The 20,351-nt window shown below is 32.2% G+C and overlaps 4 pseudogenes across 1 annotated transcript; all 4 read left to right on the forward strand.

Annotated features, from left to right (window-relative positions):
- The first annotated feature begins 7,437 nt into the window (after nt 1-7,437).
- LOC145183767 (uncharacterized) lies at nt 7,438-8,931 on the forward strand (annotated as a pseudogene). The gene is made up of 3 exons (XR_016452611.1): nt 7,438-8,202; nt 8,282-8,393; nt 8,631-8,931. The product of XR_016452611.1 is annotated as an uncharacterized LOC145183767 (transcript).
- A 2,275-nt stretch (nt 8,932-11,206) lies between these two features.
- LOC149888972 (uncharacterized) lies at nt 11,207-13,318 on the forward strand (annotated as a pseudogene).
- Nucleotides 13,319-13,799: 481 nt separating this feature from the next.
- On the forward strand, nt 13,800-15,583 carry LOC149888973 (uncharacterized; annotated as a pseudogene).
- A 492-nt stretch (nt 15,584-16,075) lies between these two features.
- Nucleotides 16,076-18,140, forward strand: LOC149888974 (uncharacterized; annotated as a pseudogene).
- The last annotated feature ends 2,211 nt before the right edge of the window (nt 18,141-20,351 follow it).

A 20,351-nucleotide genomic window follows, 5' to 3' on the forward strand; every position in this document is an offset into this window, starting at 1 on the left:
CTTCTTCTGTCGAGAGTGAAAGACTCATAAGTATTGGTGGAAATGTATATACTGCAAAGAGAAATAGCTTAATAGGAGCTCATGGTGAAATGTTAATATTTCTTAACCCTTTAGAGCCCCGTGTAGCAGATTTGCAAAAAATATTTATTAACCTGGCATTCGAGTATGGCTTATTTATTCATGTCAAAAATGCTTATTGTGACATATTTACAACAACAGTTTCATTACGTAATTAATTTGGATATTTTGTGTGTTATCAAGACAAACACCAAAACTCAAATCTTATTTTTAAAGAATGGCGATATTGTCTATAATGTGGCTCCAAATTAGTTTCTTTTAAATAGTTTTATGACAGTTAAGTTACGAATTTAATGTTTCTTTTAATATAAAGAAGTTAAAAGAAGTTCTTGCAAGTGTTTGTTATAGTTTTTATAATTTTAAATGTATGAAATAGCATGCTTAGGTTTTATGTAGCAGATATGCTACAATGGGATATTTTATGCATATTAATTTTGTTTAACTTATAATTAACTTTAGATGTATAAAAACAAAAATTATAACATTGAAGAGGCTCTTGCTTATATTCTTGATGGAGAAAGTGACTTTGATGACTTGAATGACTCAGATTCAGATTATGAGCCTGAGAATATCGGTAAGATTGTAGATAATGATTTTTGTGATGAAGGACCTGTTTGGCAACTGAATGAAAATTGTAAAGAAGAAAATGTCCCTCATGATAATAATGATAGTAGTGATGATGACCAACCTTTGTCTAATATGGTAAATAAGAACAAACCAGTAAAACGACTTTGGAAAAAGGTTGACTTACATGTTGGTGATACAAAATTTCAGGAGCTATCACCGCAACCCATAACAGATGACAGGACTCCCTATCAGTAATTCAAAATGTTTGTCACGGATGAGCTTCTTAAAACAGTAACAGAGCAAAGCAATTTATACAGCACTCAATCAGCTGGTTCAAGTATTAATTTAACACCAAAAGAGATTGAAAAATTTATTGGTGTCTATTTACGGATGGGGCTTGTTAAGATGCCATCGATTAGATCATATTGGGAAGCATACATGAGCTATGATGACGTTAGCTCTGTTTTGTCACGAGATCGTTTCTGGTCTATCTTGCATAGTTTATATTTTGTTGATAATATAAATGTAACACAGGAAACTAAGGATAGCGACCGCATTTGGAAGTTGCGCTCTTGGATTAAAGGACTGCGCACAAATTTTTTGAAGGTATCACCAGAGGAATTTCACGGTGTGGATGAAATCATGATTGCTTTTAAAGGACGCTCTCTAATAAAACAATACCTACCAAACAAACCAACCAAATGGGGATTCAAACTTTGGGGTAGAAGTGGATCTAGTGGATTTCTTCATGATTTTGATGTTTACCAGGGTAAAGAAACCGAATCGAGTAAAGCATCAACATATGGAGTCGGTGCATCAATAGTCCTAAATATGTCATCCAGCTTACGATCTGGTCATAACTTTAAAGTAGTTGCAGATAATTTTTTCACATCGCTAACTCTGTTGGATATGCTCAAAGAACGATCAATTTGGTTTGTAGGCACCATTCGTACAAACCGTATGAACAAGTGTCCGTTACTATGTGAAAAAGATTTACGTTAAGATGGCCGTGGAAGCTATGATTATCGTACTGACACATATTCAAATTTAGTTTTGGTACGCTGATATGATAATAAAGCTGTTACTATAGTATCTTCATGTGTTGGAATTGAACCTGTTCATACTGTTAAACGATATGACCGAAAGTATAAAAAGTATATAAATATTAATCAACCCTATATTATTAAAACATACAACAAGTATATGGGTGGAATCGATAAGCTTGATATGATGTGTTCGTTTTACAAAGCTAATCTTAAGTGTCATCGTTGGTATATCTACATTTGGGCCCATACAATAATGATCGCACTAGTAAATGCATGGTTTCTATACCGTAGAAATTTAAAATTAATAAACCCAAAAACAAAACATATGCCCCTGAAAAAGTTTCAAGCAGAGGTTGCAAAAAGTCTAATAAAGGCAGAGAAATGTAAGGTTGGCAAACCATCTCTTGAAGCTATGATATCACCAAAGGCTAAAAGATCTGTGGTCCAAAGCAACCCAACGCAAGACGTAAGACAAGACGGAGTAAACCATCTACCAGCATACACTGAGAAAAGACAACGATGTAAAAAATGCCCTGCAGGGTTTTCATACATTCAATTCCAAAAATGTAATGTTTGGCTTTGTATGCAAAGAGAACGAAATTGTTTCAAGGATTTTCATTTATAAGAACTGGGACTACCAATAGAGACATAAAAACATTTAAAACCTTTTTTTTCCCTTAAAAGCCCGTTGTAGCAGATATGCTACAATTTAAAAAAGTTCATTGTCAAAAAAAAATTTCAAAAAATGTTGTTTTTGCATTTTGCACCCCAAAACATGTATTTACACAGTTAATCATAATTTTTTTTTAAAGTTAAGCTTGGGTGGGCTCTAAAGGGTTAACTATAATATGAGAAATTAAAAAAAATTTGATTTTGTCTCTTTAACCTATTTTTTAAATATACAAACTTTAAAATCTTTCTATTTTTTAAATATACAAACTTTAAAATCTTTAACTAGTTCCCTCAAAGACAAAAATATTCCATACTTTTGTCTTTGAGGGAACTAGTTAAAGTATCGGGGTCAGTATCGGTAAAGAACTCAGTATCGGTATCGATAAATATTTTAGTTTTGGCACAGCTCTACTATTTACAATAATGTGTGCTATTTTTTTTGTTTAAGTTATAACTTTATATATATATATAACCTATAAATATTTATTTCAATTTAAAATTCACATTACGTATATATAAAATTATAGATAAACCAAAAGTCAACAAATTATGGTTTAATTTAGTACCTCAGGTCGACAGTTTTCTTAAGTCGACAATTTTGATGTCAACTTTACGATACACATAACTTTATAGTCGATGTCTTTTTTATTAGATTATAAATGTTAGGTCTGTTTACTACTGCGGAGCAGCATTTTGTTTGCCATATAAGTTTTTTATGTTTAATATTGTGAATGAAGGTTAATCAGAAGTTGTCGTTTTCTTCTTGAATATCTATCGAAATTGCGTCAGGTAGACACGGTGTTTAGAATTAATCGTTCAGTTGACAGAAACTTCATTTGTTTTTTTTAATTAGTTAACATGAAAATGTTCACAACTTTACTATAATGTTTTTACAATAACAATCTTTAAATTTTTTGTTAACCAGGGATAATATATGTTAAAGTATTTCAAAATATAAAAAATACACAGTTACATTTTACCTCGTTTTCTCCATTGCACATTTTTCGCGGAATAGTTGCGAGCTGGCAGTAAATTGAATTATGGCGGTTAGGCCAAATTGTGGCTTGAAAAGCACTAACTCCCTAATCAATTATTATCTTCGGTCTGGAAAAGATCCAGATGGTACCAAAGTTGTTTACATTAGTTCAGTTACAGGTTTGTCATTTTATTTGGTTTTCAATAATTTTTTTTTACTAGCTGTATTTTCAGAAGTACTTTGCTGTAATATATCAAGTAAATACAAAATCGTGAATGTGTAGTAAAATTAAAATTTATTTAAGTATATTATACTTTGCTTTTTTATAATTTAGAGTTTGGAGTAATATCAAAAAAAAAGGTTAGGATAGGAGACTTTTTTTTTAGAATATGCAGGTGTTTGATGAAATGTTTATAATCAAATCTATCAAAAAAAAACATTTTTCTAAAACAATTTCTTGAATATAAATTCATAATCAGAAATCCCTTCACATAGTTCAGACTATTTCAATTACTTAGGAGAAAAAATTTCTGAATGTGAAGCTCTCAAAAGAGATGAAAAATGCAAGAGTAGTAGAACCTGTTGCGTCATCTATTACAATATAATGGGAATCAATGGGAAATTTTTTGTTAGTATCTTTTTGTTAAGAAGTGTGCATTATGATGTTCTGTATATTAACCTTTTTGAAATAAATGGCATCTTGACCTTTTCGGTTACATCACTTTAATTTTTTTTTTTTGTACTGATGACACTTATTCTCTGCAGGCTGGAAGGTTAGAATATCCAAAGGCAAAGAAAGTTTATTTCTAGATATATTTGATGATTATAAAGCTGTTAATTTTTGTCTAAATACTTAAGTCGTTAGAGAAGTTCATAGAACTTCATTTGTAAAGAAACAATGTGACAGGAAATAATTAAATAGTTATATATCATCTTAAACTGTGTTTAATTATGAACATTTTAAGTACTTGTTGAATAATTTGGAATATTTATTAAAAAAGTTGTTTAAACTTTACTTTATACGTTTAAAAGAAAAAAAATTAAAAATGGAAAAATTTGAATATTGAGGATATATTAAAACACGTGCTCTACTTGGAGTTTCAGCACAAGCCATAACGGATAAATTGGTATTAGTTCATGGTGACCAAGCTCCAAAATATAGCACAGTTGCTAAGTGGGCTACTTTACTTAAAGATGGTAGAGAGAGTCTCGAAGATGATCCTTGCTCAGGGCACCCTCAAACCATGTACACAGCTGAGAATATTAAACGTGTGCGAGCCATTATTGAAAAAAACTCGCATGCAACACATGATATAATTGAAGCCCTGACATCGATTAATCGTTTTACAACGAAACCATTCACAACGCACTTAAAAAAAGAAAATTAGCATCACGTTGGATACCCCACGACTTAACCGATCAAAATCGCAAGAAGAGAGTTGAGGCATGTGAGGAAAATTTAGCCCTTTTTAGAAACGGCCCATGTAATACTATTGCAGGGCATAAGTCGTTGTTTTATTTGAGACAAGTTGGACACAAGTCGGGTAACGCTAGTTGGGTCGGTTAAGCTGAAAGTCCAAGAACTATAGTAAGATGCGACAGGTTTCAGCTGATAAACATGTTCTACATCTTCTAAACAACAGGTGTTGTTCATTTGGGTTATGTTTAAGAGGGAGACACCATATTAATTCTGATAAACCTTTTGGAAGAAAAATTAGAAAGTTACGTACAACAAACCGTCAAAAAGGATTACCTTATGTTTCTGCAAAAGGTAAAAGTGTAACTGGTCGTTCTAATGAAAAGCCTTTACAAGAATGTCTCTTGAATTGTAAAAGTTGGTTAAAACCTCATAAAAGTACTTTTTTTAATGAGTATTGGAGTCTTGACTGTCATACAAGAAGACTAGACTATATCGCTGCAGCAGTAACTAAAATAAAAACTGTAGTTACAAGAAAAAGAGCCGACACAGCATTAAAAGAAAGAAATTCTACTTATCATTACTATTTTACTATTGATGGTAATCACAAAAAATGTTTTTTAATCACTTTAGACGAAAGAGAAATATTTGTTAGAACAGTTCTAGAAAACAAGTATACAAACTCAGTTACAGGTATAACAAAAAAAGATCAACGAGGACATGGACCTTCATCAAAAAAAAAAAAGAAAATGAAGCTGCTATCATAGATGTAAATAAACATATTCTTTCATTCCCAGCATACGAAAACCACTTTACTCGTAAAACAAATAATAAAAAGTACTTAGCATCTCATCTTAATCTTTAAAAAATGTACGAATTATACCGGTTGACAACATCTGAACCAGTTGGAAGAACAGTACTAGTTTATGAAAGAGAATTTAAAGCTACCAATTTATCTTTTAAAATGAGGAAAGCCGACACCTGTCACAAATGTGATTCGTTTAAAATGAGAATTGAAATGGAACAAAATGCTGAAATCAAAATCAATTTAATTAATGAGCGTGATAAGTATGTTAAAAATGCTGATGACGCTTACAGTTTCAAACGCCTGGACAAAGAAAAATCAAAATTGGATTCAATAAATATTTGCATTGCTTCTGATCTTCAACAATGTTTGCCAACACCATTTTTAGAGACCTCTGTGGCATTCTATACCCAAACAAAATTTTACGTAGGGGAGAGTGGGGAGAAGTGGGACGCCCATATAATTTTATTTCGCAGCAGCGCCAAATTACTATTATTTAATGTAAACGTATAGATTTCATGTGCTCTTTTTATTAGACATTGTTTCTCGTCCCTGCGCGCGGTGAAAACCCCTTTTTTTGAAAGTAACCCAAAAAAGTACTTTTGCTGACAGCCTAGTAACTCGTGTATGTATTTATTTTAGACAGTTATTGCATTTCTTTTTATTTTATAGGGAAATGCACTTATCATCTAACATTTAGTAATTAAATTTATATTTTAGCTTTAACTGTGTGGCTGTAATTTTAGTTTTGTTTTGTCTTCCCTACATAGGGGTGAAGCGGGACAGAGAAAAAAATCGCTGTCCCACTTCTCCTTAACGGTTTTGCGTTATTTTGTTGCGGAAGTTTCTAGAACATTTTAGCTACGGTTTTTTATAGTTTTCAAAATAAAAATATTGAGACGTTTAGTTGAAATATTTAATTTTAGTTTTAGTTCTTATACAGTTGATTTAAAACAAAATTTAGAAAGAGAGATCTTTATTAAAGTTAAATTTGATTTGATTCATTATTATTATTTGGAGCAAATTGAGAGTTCTTTTTACATCAATAATTTGAAAGCATATGTAAATAAAGTTGTTATTTCATAGTAGTCTGATATTAAATATAGTAACAACAGTAACCTTAAATATTTTTTTATCAAACCTAATTTCTTTTAAATTTCAGGTCATGACAAGAGTTTACAAAAGAAAAAGTGAAACTACACATGTTTCAGAAAACATTTTGAAAGTTGCTGTAGCTGAAGTGGAAAATGGGATGAGCCTTAGAGAAGCAGCATATTCAGCTGGCATTTCTAAGTCTGCACTTCATAGGTGCATAAAAAAAAGTGTCAATACCCAGCTGCTAATCTTCAACCAAATTATCAATATTCTATGATTTTCTCTGTTGCACAAGAACAAACACTGAGCACTTATTTAAAGTCATGCTCTGATATGTTATATGGCCTTACACCAGTTCAAGTAAGAGCTCTAGCCTTTAAAATGGCTCAAGCAAACAAAATAAACTGTCCTTTGCGTTGGATAGAGCAAAAAAAGGCTAGTCGAGATTGGTTAACAGGATTTTTAAAAAGAAACCCAAAATTATCTGTTAGAAAACTAGAGGCAACTTCAATTGCGAGAGCATCAGCATTTAATCGGTATACTATTGATATTTTCTTTAACAAGTTACAAGAAGGTATATCAGAGTCTAAAGCAACATCATCTAAAATTTTTAATCTTGATGAGACAGGTTTTACTACTGTGCAAAAAACTCCTCGTGTCATTGCATCAAAGGGAACAAAGCAAGTCGGACAAATAACATCTAGAGAAAGAGGTGAATTAGTAACAGTGTGTTGCATTGTCTCTGCAGCTAGTGTAGCAATTACCCTGATATTGTTTTTCCAAGAAAATTATTTAGAAACCCACTAATGAGAGGAGCACCAGAAGGTTCTATTGGATTAGCCAATCAATCTGGATGGATGAATGCTGAAATATTTTTAGATGTTTTAAAGCATTTTGTTAAGTTTGCTCGCCCAACAGCCGATCAAAAAGTTTTATTGATTATGGATAATCATGAAAGCCACCTTTCACTACAGTCACTTGAATATGCTAAAGAGAACCATGTTTGTATGATGACTTTGTCACCACATACTTCACATAAGACACAACCTCTAGATAGGTCTGTTTTTGGTCTAATGAAAACATATTTTAATACAGCTGCCAATAGCTGGATGCTTAGCAATCCAGGACAAGCCATTACAATTTAAGCATGGGAAAAATCTTTCACACCAACAAATATTATGTCAGCATTTCGTGTGACAGGAATTTGGCCTTATGATAGACATGTATATGGGGATAATATTTTTTTACCATCAGTTGTAACAGATAGAGATGTGCCTCAAAAACCATGCAGTGAAGGCTCATTTGAGAAATCGATACTCCTTCAGATATCTCAGATACTGCTACTCCTTCAGATATCTCAGATTTGCGTGTGCAACATGTTATTATAGATAGAGATATGTCTCAAAAACCATGCCACGAAGGCTTATGCGAGAAATCTAATACAAGTGCTATTCTTTCAGATATCTCAGGTTTTATTGTGCAACATGAAGCAGTAAAAAAAAACTTAACTGTATTTTCTCCTGAGATTGTACGAGGTTATCCAAAGGTAATTTAAACTAAATATTCTTAGCTTAGGTTTTCTTTATATTCTATAATTCGATAATACTATAATATATATTTTGCAGGCACGTTCTCGTAAGATTTTAAGACGTGGACGTAAAAAGGGAAAGTGTATGATAGCCACATCAACACCAGAGATTTTAAGAATAAAAGATGAAGTATTAAACAAAAAAAAAGGTAAAAAAATTGTCATTCTAAAATCCAAAAATGTGAGGAAAAACATATTAGGCAAATCGAACAGTGACCTTGATGAAGATTTCAAGAAAATAACAAATGATGTTTCTGCTAATTGTTACTCACTAGAGTTTGAAGAAGAATTGGAAACTGTTTCTTTTAGCGTTATTCAAAATGTGAGTGTTAGTGATTATGTTCTTTGCGAGGTTTGTAGTAAAAACACCATTTCTTATTATGTAGGCATAGTGCAGAAAGAAATAGACACAAATTTTGAAGTAGAGGTAAGCTTCCTGAAATGCCAGAATAAAGAAACTTCTAAATTTGTCAAACCTAGAATTAATGACATTCGTAGTGTGAATATTAATAATATAAAAGCAGTCCTGCCTCAACCGCTTGCTGGAACAACATTAAGAACAAAAGCTGAAATTATTTTCCAAGTGAACTTTGGAATCTTAAATGTAAAATAACTTTTTTCTTTTTTTAACAAAGAAATTTTATTTCTTAAAATGTAGTCTTAATTTGATTGAAAAAGACATTGATAATTTGATTTCTTTTTTTTTTTTTTTTCTATTATTCATCTCTCCAAGGGGGCCACTTCTGGCGAGGAGGCTACGCATTTTTTTTTCATTTTTAAATATTTTTTTAATTGTGGTTACAACCCTCTCTCAATCCTTTAGATCGGAAACACGAACCTTTACAAACGAGGCCCGCTGCGCGAAGAAACTAAGTTGAGCGTGGCACTTCCGGGGGCGTGGTGGGAGTCGAACTCCAAACCTCTCGCTTACAAGCCAAGTGCTCTACCACTTCACCACTCCCGTGTTTTATTTAAACTAAACGTAAGTTTAAAATCGAAATTCGCTCAAATTAATGTTTAATTAGATTTGGATTCGTTTTTATATAGTCCCACATCTCCCTCAAATGTCCCGCTTCTCCCGCACACTTGTCCCGCTTCTCCCACACTTGTCCCACTTTACCCCAATAGCAGGGTTCCTCTTAAACTAAAAATATATATACTTTGTTAAAACATTCTATCAATCTTAGGGGATGCATATGGTGCCCCAAATATTGCTTTACTTGTTAAGACTTGTTTGGTTCAGTTCATACATCAAATAAAAAAAGATATTGCATTTATCCTGGAAAAAAAAATCGTGTCCCACTTCTCCCCGCTCTCCCCTACTAAATGCGCATTCAAGCAAAATAATACGTAAGATACGTAAATTTACGAATAGAGAACGTATTTAACAATACGTATTTTTTAATCTGTATCTATACGTTTTATTACGTATTTAAACTTACAAAATATATTTCAAGGTTAAAATACGTATTTTTAGGTATTTTAAAATACTAAGGTTTTCTTTTTTTTTTTTTTTTTTATCGGTTACCGTTAGTTAAATATGGCCAACACGCTTCGCTTTTTTATATAAACGAGCAGATTCAGAAAGTTTAGACTTTATTATTTAGATTGTCAGTACATCACTCTTAAAAGTTTTTATAAGTTGTTGTTATAAAAAAAAAGGGAATTAAAATTAAAGTTTTGAGCAATTTTCGGTGAATTAAAAGCAACTTTTTTATGTCACTTAAATTATGATATTATTCTTTCTTTTCAATACAAAATTTGCATTCAAAAAGTGTTAAATACTGACCTTGTTACAATGTCAGTATATACAATGATTGTATATATGCTGAATGTGAGCATAACTTCTAAATTTATTTTTTATTTATCTTTTGATATTCTATATTTATTTAGTATTTCATATTTCAGTTTTTTATTAAAGAATGGTCAATATATAAAAGTTTTACATTTTGAAATATAAATACTAGGAAAAACGTAAAATGGACCATAAAGAGTTAACTTACGATATATTATATATATATATATATATATATATATATATATATATATATATATATATATATATATATATATATATATATATATATATATATATATATGATTACTTTTAATAATAATAAATTATTTAAACTTCCTTATCATTATTATTACATTAGCATTTATGTTAGAATAATTTAATCAAGTAACAAATGTTAAATGACATGTCTTCTTCAAGAAATATTCGTAGAAAAGTTGCCATTGCAGTCAGTAGCTATTTGAATATAACAGACGGTTTGTTTTATTAATAGTTTCAAATGCTTTTGTATAAAATCTTTTTTTTCTTTTTATCACTGTTATTATTTATATTAGTAGTTTCATATTTGTGACGCATCTGACCAAAACCAGTCGGATGTCGCGTTATGTTATATTGAGAAACCATCAAAACATCTCAAAAATTCAATTTTTATCAATATTTATTTTTTAGCTTAATTGTTTACATAATTAACTTTTCTTTACTATTCAAACTTAACTTTTAATAAAAAATAATATTTTGATGGTTAATTTGGTGATTTTTGTGAGGCTATTGTCTTAAAGTTGCCACCACGTGTAAACAAACTTGGCAAGCGTTGCTATCACGTGGTTTCCATTATGTTTTGATCAATTCTATTGGATAACAACTTATAATCTGGCCATCGCGCATGCTCAGTAGTGATATTAATTAGCTCAGCGCATGCGCAACGACCGTGTTTCGTTATTGTTTATCGTGCAGCAGTACAGCCAGTAGTAAATAAATAATAATATTCTTTCAGTTTTATTTTAATTATTTTAATAAAAAAATAAAATGGCCAACAATAGTATAGCAATAGCTAAGATGCTAAATTCCTCAAAGTCTGACACAGACAAGCTGGATTCAATTTGGGAAGAATATCTCTGGACAGATCGAATAGATGACGAACTCAACAGCTCTGATGATGAAGTTGCCATGGCAGACCATGAATCCGAAATTTCTGACTCTGATGATGAGAAGGATGAAGTTGATATTAAAAAAAAATGATTTTGAACTGGCAATAGAACATGCTCAAGTTACTCCAGAGATCGTTACGGTCGAGAATGAAGAACTTGGTCAAGCTGAAGCTTTCAGGTAAACAAATTTTAGTATTAAAAATTGCACAAAAAATAATGGCATTTTGTTATAGGTGTTTAAAAACAATTATTAAAAAATGTCTGATTCTATACGTAGCACATAGTTATTATTCAGTTTGTGACCAGTTGTGTTCTTATCCTTGTAAAGTAGGGAAGGGATATTTAGTAGTCAGCTGTATTTACTGTACCCACATGAGCACTGAGGTTGTCTAGTTCGTTGGAAAATGAGGAAAATGGTGAGTTACATATTTTGTGATTATAGGATAAAGTTTTTGATTGAAATGAGAAATATTTTGTGGCCAGATGCCTTTCTCATCTTTATTCTGCTATAGGTTGGAAATGAGTATTTTCAATAAAACATCAACTATGGAGAAAATTTGGAAGAAGCAAATTGTAAATGATTTTCAATTTTGAAAACTTTGGTATCAAAAATATAAAATAATTTATTTTCTTTTATTGTAGATGTTCTTGCAAGCATTTTTAGGGTGAACCATGTTATGTCATCTTTTCACCAGAAGAAATGGTTCGTCGAAGGATGGATATGGATGACATGTCACCAAGAGATCAAATGCTTGTTCTACTTGGAAAAATATCGTGCACGGTTAATTTATCGCTTTATACCTGTCGATCCAAAAAAACAGCGGCTGACAATAAAGAAAGAGAACATCAGCGAACGACATACATGATCGAAGGCAAGATTGTGTGTCGTAACACACTCAAATTTCTTCATAAAATTAGCCAGGATTGTCTAACAAGTATACTTAAGTGGTACAAGGAACATGGTCTGGTGCCTAAAGAAAAAAAATCGGGAGGTCGTCAGCACCAGAGCAGAGCCTATAAATTTGAAGATGTGCAACGCACGGTTGCATTTATCAACAACTAAGCTCAGGATCATGCTCTGGTGCTTCCAGGACGGCTACCTGGATTTAAAAAAGAGGACGTTAAGCTTATGCCTTCGTCGGAAACAAAAATTAAAGTTTACAAACTTTACGCTGCAGCTTTAACGGAAAAAAATTATAGAGTGATGTCTGAGTCCGTGTTTAGAGATACATGGATGAAACTTTTGCCGTTCATTATCACTGCCAGTCCAATGACTGATTTGTGCTGGACATGGCAGAAGAACAATACTTTAATTTATCGAGGTGTGAACACTCCTGAATAGGAAAAATCAGATCGACTTAAAAAACAGGAGCAGCATTTGATGATCGTTCACCAGGAACGCTCACTATACAACGACATGGTTGCTCGATCTCGTCAAACCTGCCAAGCTAATCAGCTTGATTGTTTCCACAAGAATATTCCTTCTAGTCGACCGATCTCAATGCACTACAGTTTTGATTTTGCACAGCAGGTTCATTTGCCTAGTGATCCCCTCCAGCCAGGACCACTGTACTTTCTTGTTCCCAGGAAAGTTGGCCTATTTGGCGTTTGCTGTGAAGGCATCCCTAAGCAAATGAATTATATCATTGATGAAGCTCATCTCTAAGGGTTCAAATGCTGTGATTTCTTATCTGCATAATTTTTTTGAAACCTTTGGTTTGGGAGAAACATATGCACAACTCCACTGTGACAATTGCTCGGGACAAAACAAAAAACGTTTTGTCTTGTGGTATTGTGCTTGGAGCGTGTGCATGGTCTCCACAAAGCCATCGATTTAAATTTTATGATTGCAGGGCACACAAAATTTGCACCCGATGGATGTTTTGGGCTACACAAGCGGGCATTCAAACGCCACGCTGTGTCGACCCTGGAGGAATTTGAGATGGACCACGACGACGATACCGATGACTACGAAGTTTTGACAGAGGTACAAAGTACAAGAGGACGTTCAAGAAAACGATCAAAACAAGACAGTGAATCTGGTAAAAATCAAAAAACTGTCAATGAGACGCGACCTAGATATGATCGGGGTCGGGGTAGTGGTGCACGAGGGCGTGGTTTAGACTTTTAACTGTTTTTTTTATTTTTGTTTTAAACTTTTAATGTTTGTTTTAACTCTTCACTTTTTACTCTGTTATGCTTGCTTTTAAACCAGGACATGAAATTTTTTATAAACAAGATTTAGGTATTTTTTTTTGCTTTAAATATTGTCAATAGATTTAAAAATCTAAAAATTAAAAAGTTGATAATAATTTAATTTTCTCGATGTACTAAAAGTGTTATAATTTAAAAAGTAATCAAGCTACAGTATTAATTTTTTCAGGACTTGTTACAAATGTATCACAGTAGATGTGTGCCAAATTAGAACAAAATCCATGCATGGTTGCTAAGGAGTTTTCTTTTTTATATGACATCAAACCTTTAAACGCGTTTTTTTCCGTTTTTAAAATATTAATATAGATGTTACATTTTTGCTCATAACTTTGGCTAGGGTCAAGCTAGAGCAATAATTTTTGCATCATTTTAAAGCAGAATATTATACCTTTTCAAATATGTATCACACTCAAAGCATAAAATTTTATACATGTGACTGGTTTTGGTCAGATGGGTCACATTTGGAGAAGTCTGATAATCTAATTTTTGATTCCAATTCTTTAATTTCAGGATCTATTTCCGATTTTGAGCCTATATTATGTTCTTCAAGTGATGCAACTTCTACCAGCAGAGATTCTGGAAATAAAAATCTAAGTGAATTTGAGTTGCTAATTAAGTTACGGGATTGTGCAATTGAAAACAATATACCTATTTCAACAATGGACAAACTGTTATTGATTTTAAAACCCTATCATCCTCAATTGCCAAAGTGTTTCAAAACCTTATTGAACTCAAAACTTGCAACAATTAGAAATGTATCTAATGGAGAATTTTTTTATCTTGGTGTTAAACCATTTCTTCAAACACTTAGGGTTTCTGGCCCATCATTTATATATTTGCAATTTAATATTGATGGTCTTCCACTTCATAACATTTCTGAAATATCATTTTGGTTCTAGTTAAAAAAGTTAGTGATTTAATGTCACCAAAAGTTGTTGCCATTTTTTGTGGAAAAAGAAAACCCAGTTCACATGATTTTTTTTTTCCCAATTTGTGAAATAAATTATATTAAAACCAATGGTGTTACAATCAACTCACACTTATGCAGTATTCATATAACTAATTTTGTATGTGATGCCCCTGCACGTACATTTATTAAATCCAGCTGTGATAAGTGCACTGTAGAGGGTGAGTGGCATAGCAAGGTTGTATTTTTAGAAACAGATGCACCCCTCAGAACATTAGAAAGTTTCATTTCGAAAGAAGATGATAGTCATCATAACGGGGAGACACCTTTATTGGGAATTCCTAATCATCCAATTAATAGCTTTCCAAATGACTATATGCATTCTGTATGCTTGGGGGTTGTTCGAAGACTTCTGAATGTTTTGTCTTCTGGACCATTCAGTGTCAAGTTATCTTCACAATCACTAAAAACCATATCAGATCGCCTAATCCATATTTCGTCATTCTTTCCTTCCAATTTTAACAGACGGCCTCATTCATTAGAGAGTATGAAAAAGTGGAAAGCTACAGAATTCCGATCATTTCTCCTTTATTTAGGACCTATTGTTTTGTGTGATATTCTCAGTCAAACAGTTTATGAACATTTTCTATTTTACATAGTTCAATATTTTTATTATGTAGATCTCAAGAACACGAAGTTATTAATTTTTGTGGTGAGCTGTTAAAACTATTTGTTACAAAGGCTTGTATGGAAAATCATTTATGACATATATTGTGCATTCCCTTTTACATCTCCAGAACGACTGTTTGCAACATGGATCCCTTGGTAATTTTTGTGCTTTTCCCTTTGAAAATGCTCCAAGACACTTAAAAAGAAGAATTCGAAGTGGGTACTTGCCTCTTTAGCAAATTGCTTTCAGACTTGCTGATTACAAAGCTGAACATAAACAAAAAATGCATGCTGATGGAATTTTTCTTCAACATTGAGGTGAACCATTACCAAATCATGGTAATTTTTTACAATATAAAGTCTGTCATTACAAAAATAAAAGGTTTTCAAGTGGTTTGCATGATAGCTCGATAATGATTGAACACAAATGTTATCAAATTGTTAACATCTTAGCAGAAGATTTAAGAAATCTATTAATCTTAGCCAGACATTTTACAGTGCAAACAGATTTTTATGACGTGACACTTGCTAGTTCAAAACTCTCTATTTTCAAAGTTAGTTGTCTCAGTGACACCTTGCGTACAGTTCCATTCTCTGATAATTAAGTGTTTTTGCCTCCAATATTCTTCCTCCTACGTTGTTTTCCCATTATCAGACATTTGAATTTCTATTATATTTTAGATTTCTATACTTCTTGACAATATAACTAAAAAATAAATTTAAACTATATTATTAATGTTTTTAATATATATCATATACAACTTGTTTATTATTCTTTTTTGGTGTATATTGCTTACAATCGCTTTAATTTATTTGTGCAGATTTAGCAGTTTATTATGTAAAATTGTTAACTGCAAATTCATTACTTCTTTATTGTAAAGTTTAAATTTACAGAAAAGGCAGCTCTTGATCATATAACTTGAGTTACATTTATTTAATTATATATTACTCAATTTCCTGAATATATATCAGAGTTAGACATTACAATTGTAATGTCTAACTCTGATATATAGACAAGAAATTGAGTAATACACTATTAAGTGAATGTCTGTTTTAAATGTTTTTTTTTTTAGTATTTAAAATTCTCATTTATTAAAGATGTCTTATGCAGTTGTTGTTTTTAATAATGACAATGAAGTGGCAACAGTGTCTAGCAAGTGGTTTAAAGCTTCTGGGTGTGTTTTGTGGCCAATTTGTTGAGTAGGGAAAAAACTCCAAAAGATGTTGATAAACCACAAGGAACCAGAAGCTAATTGGATTTCCTATAAAGTAGGAGTATTGTCCAGCAACATATGTATGCTTTTTACTGTCAATGTTATTGTAAAAATTTCTACCAAAGGAGAATGCTTTGTGAATATATATGTGATAGTCTAATTTATTATCTTTGTTATGTTATTTTTCTAGTATCTCTCAAATCAGCAAAAGAAAAGGAGCGACTGGCTGAGGAAAACTCTGATCTACGTTCGGCCGAAGATGGCAGTCGAGTTTTATATGCCCCTAGTAGATGTAATATTCAAGAATTTTCCCAACCACCAGCCGAAATCAGAAAAAATATTTCAAATTCACATACTACTCCATCACCCTATCTGAACTATCACTTGTTTCCAGTTACACCATCACTAGCTTCTCGTCCACCCTTAATTCAAACATCAACGTCACTTCCTAAAAAGCTGGTTGTTTTTTTTTATTAAAATGAACATGTTTTGTTTATTGATTTGTTAATATACTATCTCTCTAATGTATGCATTTTTTACTTATCGTTTTTTTTAGCTACTTCTAACTGCCAAACTACTTCACTTCTTAATTATACCTTATTTCCGGATAAATCAACACCAATTTCTGAACTTTGGTTTTTAAATTCCATTCAAACTCAAGCATCACTTCATTGTGAGTTTAAAAGTTGTTTTTGATTGTTGATTGAAAATGTTATTTTATTATGACATGTTTTAATAAAGTGTTTTTATAAATGTTTAAAAAATCTAATTAATTATCTTATTTCATTCGGTATTAATCACAAGTATTTTTAAAACTTTTCCTGCATTTACAGGTGGAGAAATAGTTTTATAATTTTCTCTGCAGTCGATGTTTGGCATTTATGTTATCAGGAAAATTTATACTTCTTTTTTATTAGGCAATCTTCTTTGTGAACATCTTTGTACCCATGTTGTTGCATGGTTTGAAAAATTGTTTCGAGAAATCCAGCAAAGGCGCGTTGAACAAGAAGCTATAAATCGAGATTTTCAGCAACAATCACAATGTTAAATGGAAAATCAACATCTAGATAGCAATTTTTTGAAATGTCTTGCTCTAGAAAGTGATCTTGATTTTGATCATTTTGGCATGGAAAAAGATGCCGAGAAAGGAAAAAGAGCTGCTCTGGTAAGAAAACTTTTATGATATTTTGTTTAGTCTTTCTATAGAAATTTTTTTTATAGGTATATCTCTCTTTTTGTGGAAAAATGTGATTATGCAATCATAACAATATAAATTAGTGGTATAAATTTTACTTGTTTCAGATTTACTTATTTGCGAAAAAGGTCTGACATAAATGTGAAGTAGACCATAATATATTGAGGAGTTTGTTGAAAGACAATGTTCCTGGATGTTATTCAAGGATGGGAAACGTGGGGAAAAAAGTTTTGCTTTAGCAAAAGGAAATTTTGTTTCAATAATACAAGGTAACATTTATCTAATTAATAATTATTAAAAATTAATTATTATTAGTATGCATATATAACGTATATAATGATATTATTATACATAATGATATTATAATGTATATAAAATTAATAATATTTATTTGTATGTATATATAATATATATAAAATCATGTATTTATAACAATAAATGTATGTAAGCATATATTGTTAGATCAGCGCACACACATACCAGTGGGGGATTTAGAACTTTTTGGGATCTAAGGCTATTTTAATTCAGGGTTCCCAGTTTCTCATAGTAGTTAGCGTTACTTTGATTATGATAAGTGTATTTATTTTTCAATCTGTTAAATTTATATGTTATTTTAAAAGTTCATAAAGGCGTATCGATTGTCGAAATAAACGTTGCTATTTCGGAGCAATTAAAAAGACAAAATCAAAGGAATCGAAGTTCTCTACTTAAATCAGCCGAGGGAACAGCACCCGAAAAGGCAGAAATAGCCTAATAACTAATTATTGGATTAATGTTGAACTAAAATTTAAAAACACAGAACGTCTTGTTTTTGTTATTAAGCCGTACAAGTTGTAAGTATCCTTCTTACGTCCAAAAGTAACTTATTATATTATAAATAAATACGATTAATATTTGTCTGTAAAGACGTTCGAAATATGCGTACTTAACATAAAACTGTACTATAAAATAACGACAAAAAAAAAAAAAGTATTAAATACGGATAAGTTCACTAACAAACTTACGCATATAATACGAAAAAAAGAAAGCAAAAAACACATATTATTACGTTAAAAAGATAAGTATTAATACAAAAAAAAGCTACGTATTTATTACACCCTAGCAGCGGCCAAAAGTACCGTAATTAATACGAGAAAAAAAAAACGAATACACACACGTATTAAATACGTAAAATTTTGTTTTACTAAACATTTGTACTGGACATATAATTTAACAACACACAATATCGTATCAGGACAAGCTTCCTGTTATTTGTGGCATGAGGAAGTTGCTCGTAGGGGAGGCAATTAAATTGCATCATGTGTTTTCAAGGACCTTATGAAACTACCAGATACTATTAAAACAGTTACTACAAAAATTCCCACATGGTCAGTATGTTCTTTGTTCTGTTATATATAAAAAAAAAACTTCACAAGAAATCAATCACAAAATTTTGGAGCCATGGCATAAACATATGGAGTGTGATTGTGATCATTCACTTTCCGAAAAACAAAAAAAAAAAGTCAGAAACCAATGTGTAATATCAAGACAACTAAATTCTATGTTTGCTGTATATTTTCTCATAACGTTCATCCGCTTGTACAATTTAAATATCATTTCTAAATTCATTGTGCACAATGAATTATGCACAACGAGCCATATATAGTCATTGAACTACATATTCATTGTGCACAATTAATTACACAATGACGCAACTACAACACCCCTTGATCTCTAGATCACAAAGTCTGCATATCTATTCGGGAACTTCCGCATTCGCATCGATTTTCGGTGATTCAGGTTGTCCGCAATGGGTTCTTCCGATCCTCTAGTAGGCAAATCGGCTGCGATGGGAACAGGACGGACGTCCGATATGTGTCTCGGCAATCCATTGATCTCTACCGAAACTCCTCGTCCTTCATTTGTAACTTTTCCTCTGTTCCATTCGTTCGTACATTTCGAGTCAGGTGGTTTTACAAATACTTCTTGTCCTTGAAAATAATTGTGGAGAACTTCTTCGTTGGTTTTCGCAGAAATTGTGTGTGGTTTCCACTCATAAGAAAATATAGCTTTGTAGGGGAGCGATGTTTCCTCGCCATTTTTCCTGGGAGCCCGGTTATACCAATATACCATTTTTAGCGGATCTTTGCCACTTCTGGCTGCCATTCGCTTGATAGTGCGGTGATGACGTTCAACAATTCCGTTCCCTGATGGCCTGTAAGCGCAACGAAACAGGACGGACACTCCCCATTCTGCGCATAATTCACTAACGAGTTTTGAGCGAAAGGTCTTGCTGTTGTCAAATAGAACTTGCCATGGTGGTCCTCTTTCTCGAAATATTTCTTCCAAATGGAAACACACTGTTGTTTCTTTCTCGTTCTGTAGCTTTCTCCAAATTGCAAACTTGCTTCTTTTTCCACAGTCAATAATAGACAAATAATTCTCTGATTTATAGTGGGTTACATCGATAGCTAAACGGTGCCAACTCTTTCCAACTTCAAGATTTCCTTCTTCCCACTTTATTGGCGCAGGATCCACCGATAAACATCTTTCGCAACTTTTCACGACTGATTCAACGTCTTTTCTACTAACCTTCTCCTTCGGATATGTCTGTTTCATCAGATAAAGGGTTCGATTGACTCCAAAGTGATGAAGATTATGAAATGACTTCACATCAGGCGGTACAAGATTTGCTGTCATTGCAGAATGGTTTAAATGCAGCCAGTTCTGCGGTACTCTTGTAAGAGCATCGGCTTTATTTTCTGCCGACTTTACCAGAAAAAGTTTTAATTTTATACCGCACTCCTTCACAAGGTCTTCAATTAACGACAACCGGCGACGGACAAGTGGTTCTCCAAATCCGTGTACTCGAACGGGTTTGTCACCGATAATTAAGGAGTTCAACCAGCCGGCAACAGTAACCGAATCACACTTTATGGTAATACATTCGAATCCCCACTTTGTTGCTAGATTTATTCCTTTTATC

Source organism: Hydra viridissima, unplaced genomic scaffold (genome assembly GCF_058129835.1).
Source record: "Hydra viridissima isolate aposymbiotic clone 2 unplaced genomic scaffold, HvirCarnegie_v1 scaffold_5, whole genome shotgun sequence".
Lineage (NCBI taxonomy): Eukaryota > Metazoa > Cnidaria > Hydrozoa > Anthoathecata > Hydridae > Hydra > Hydra viridissima.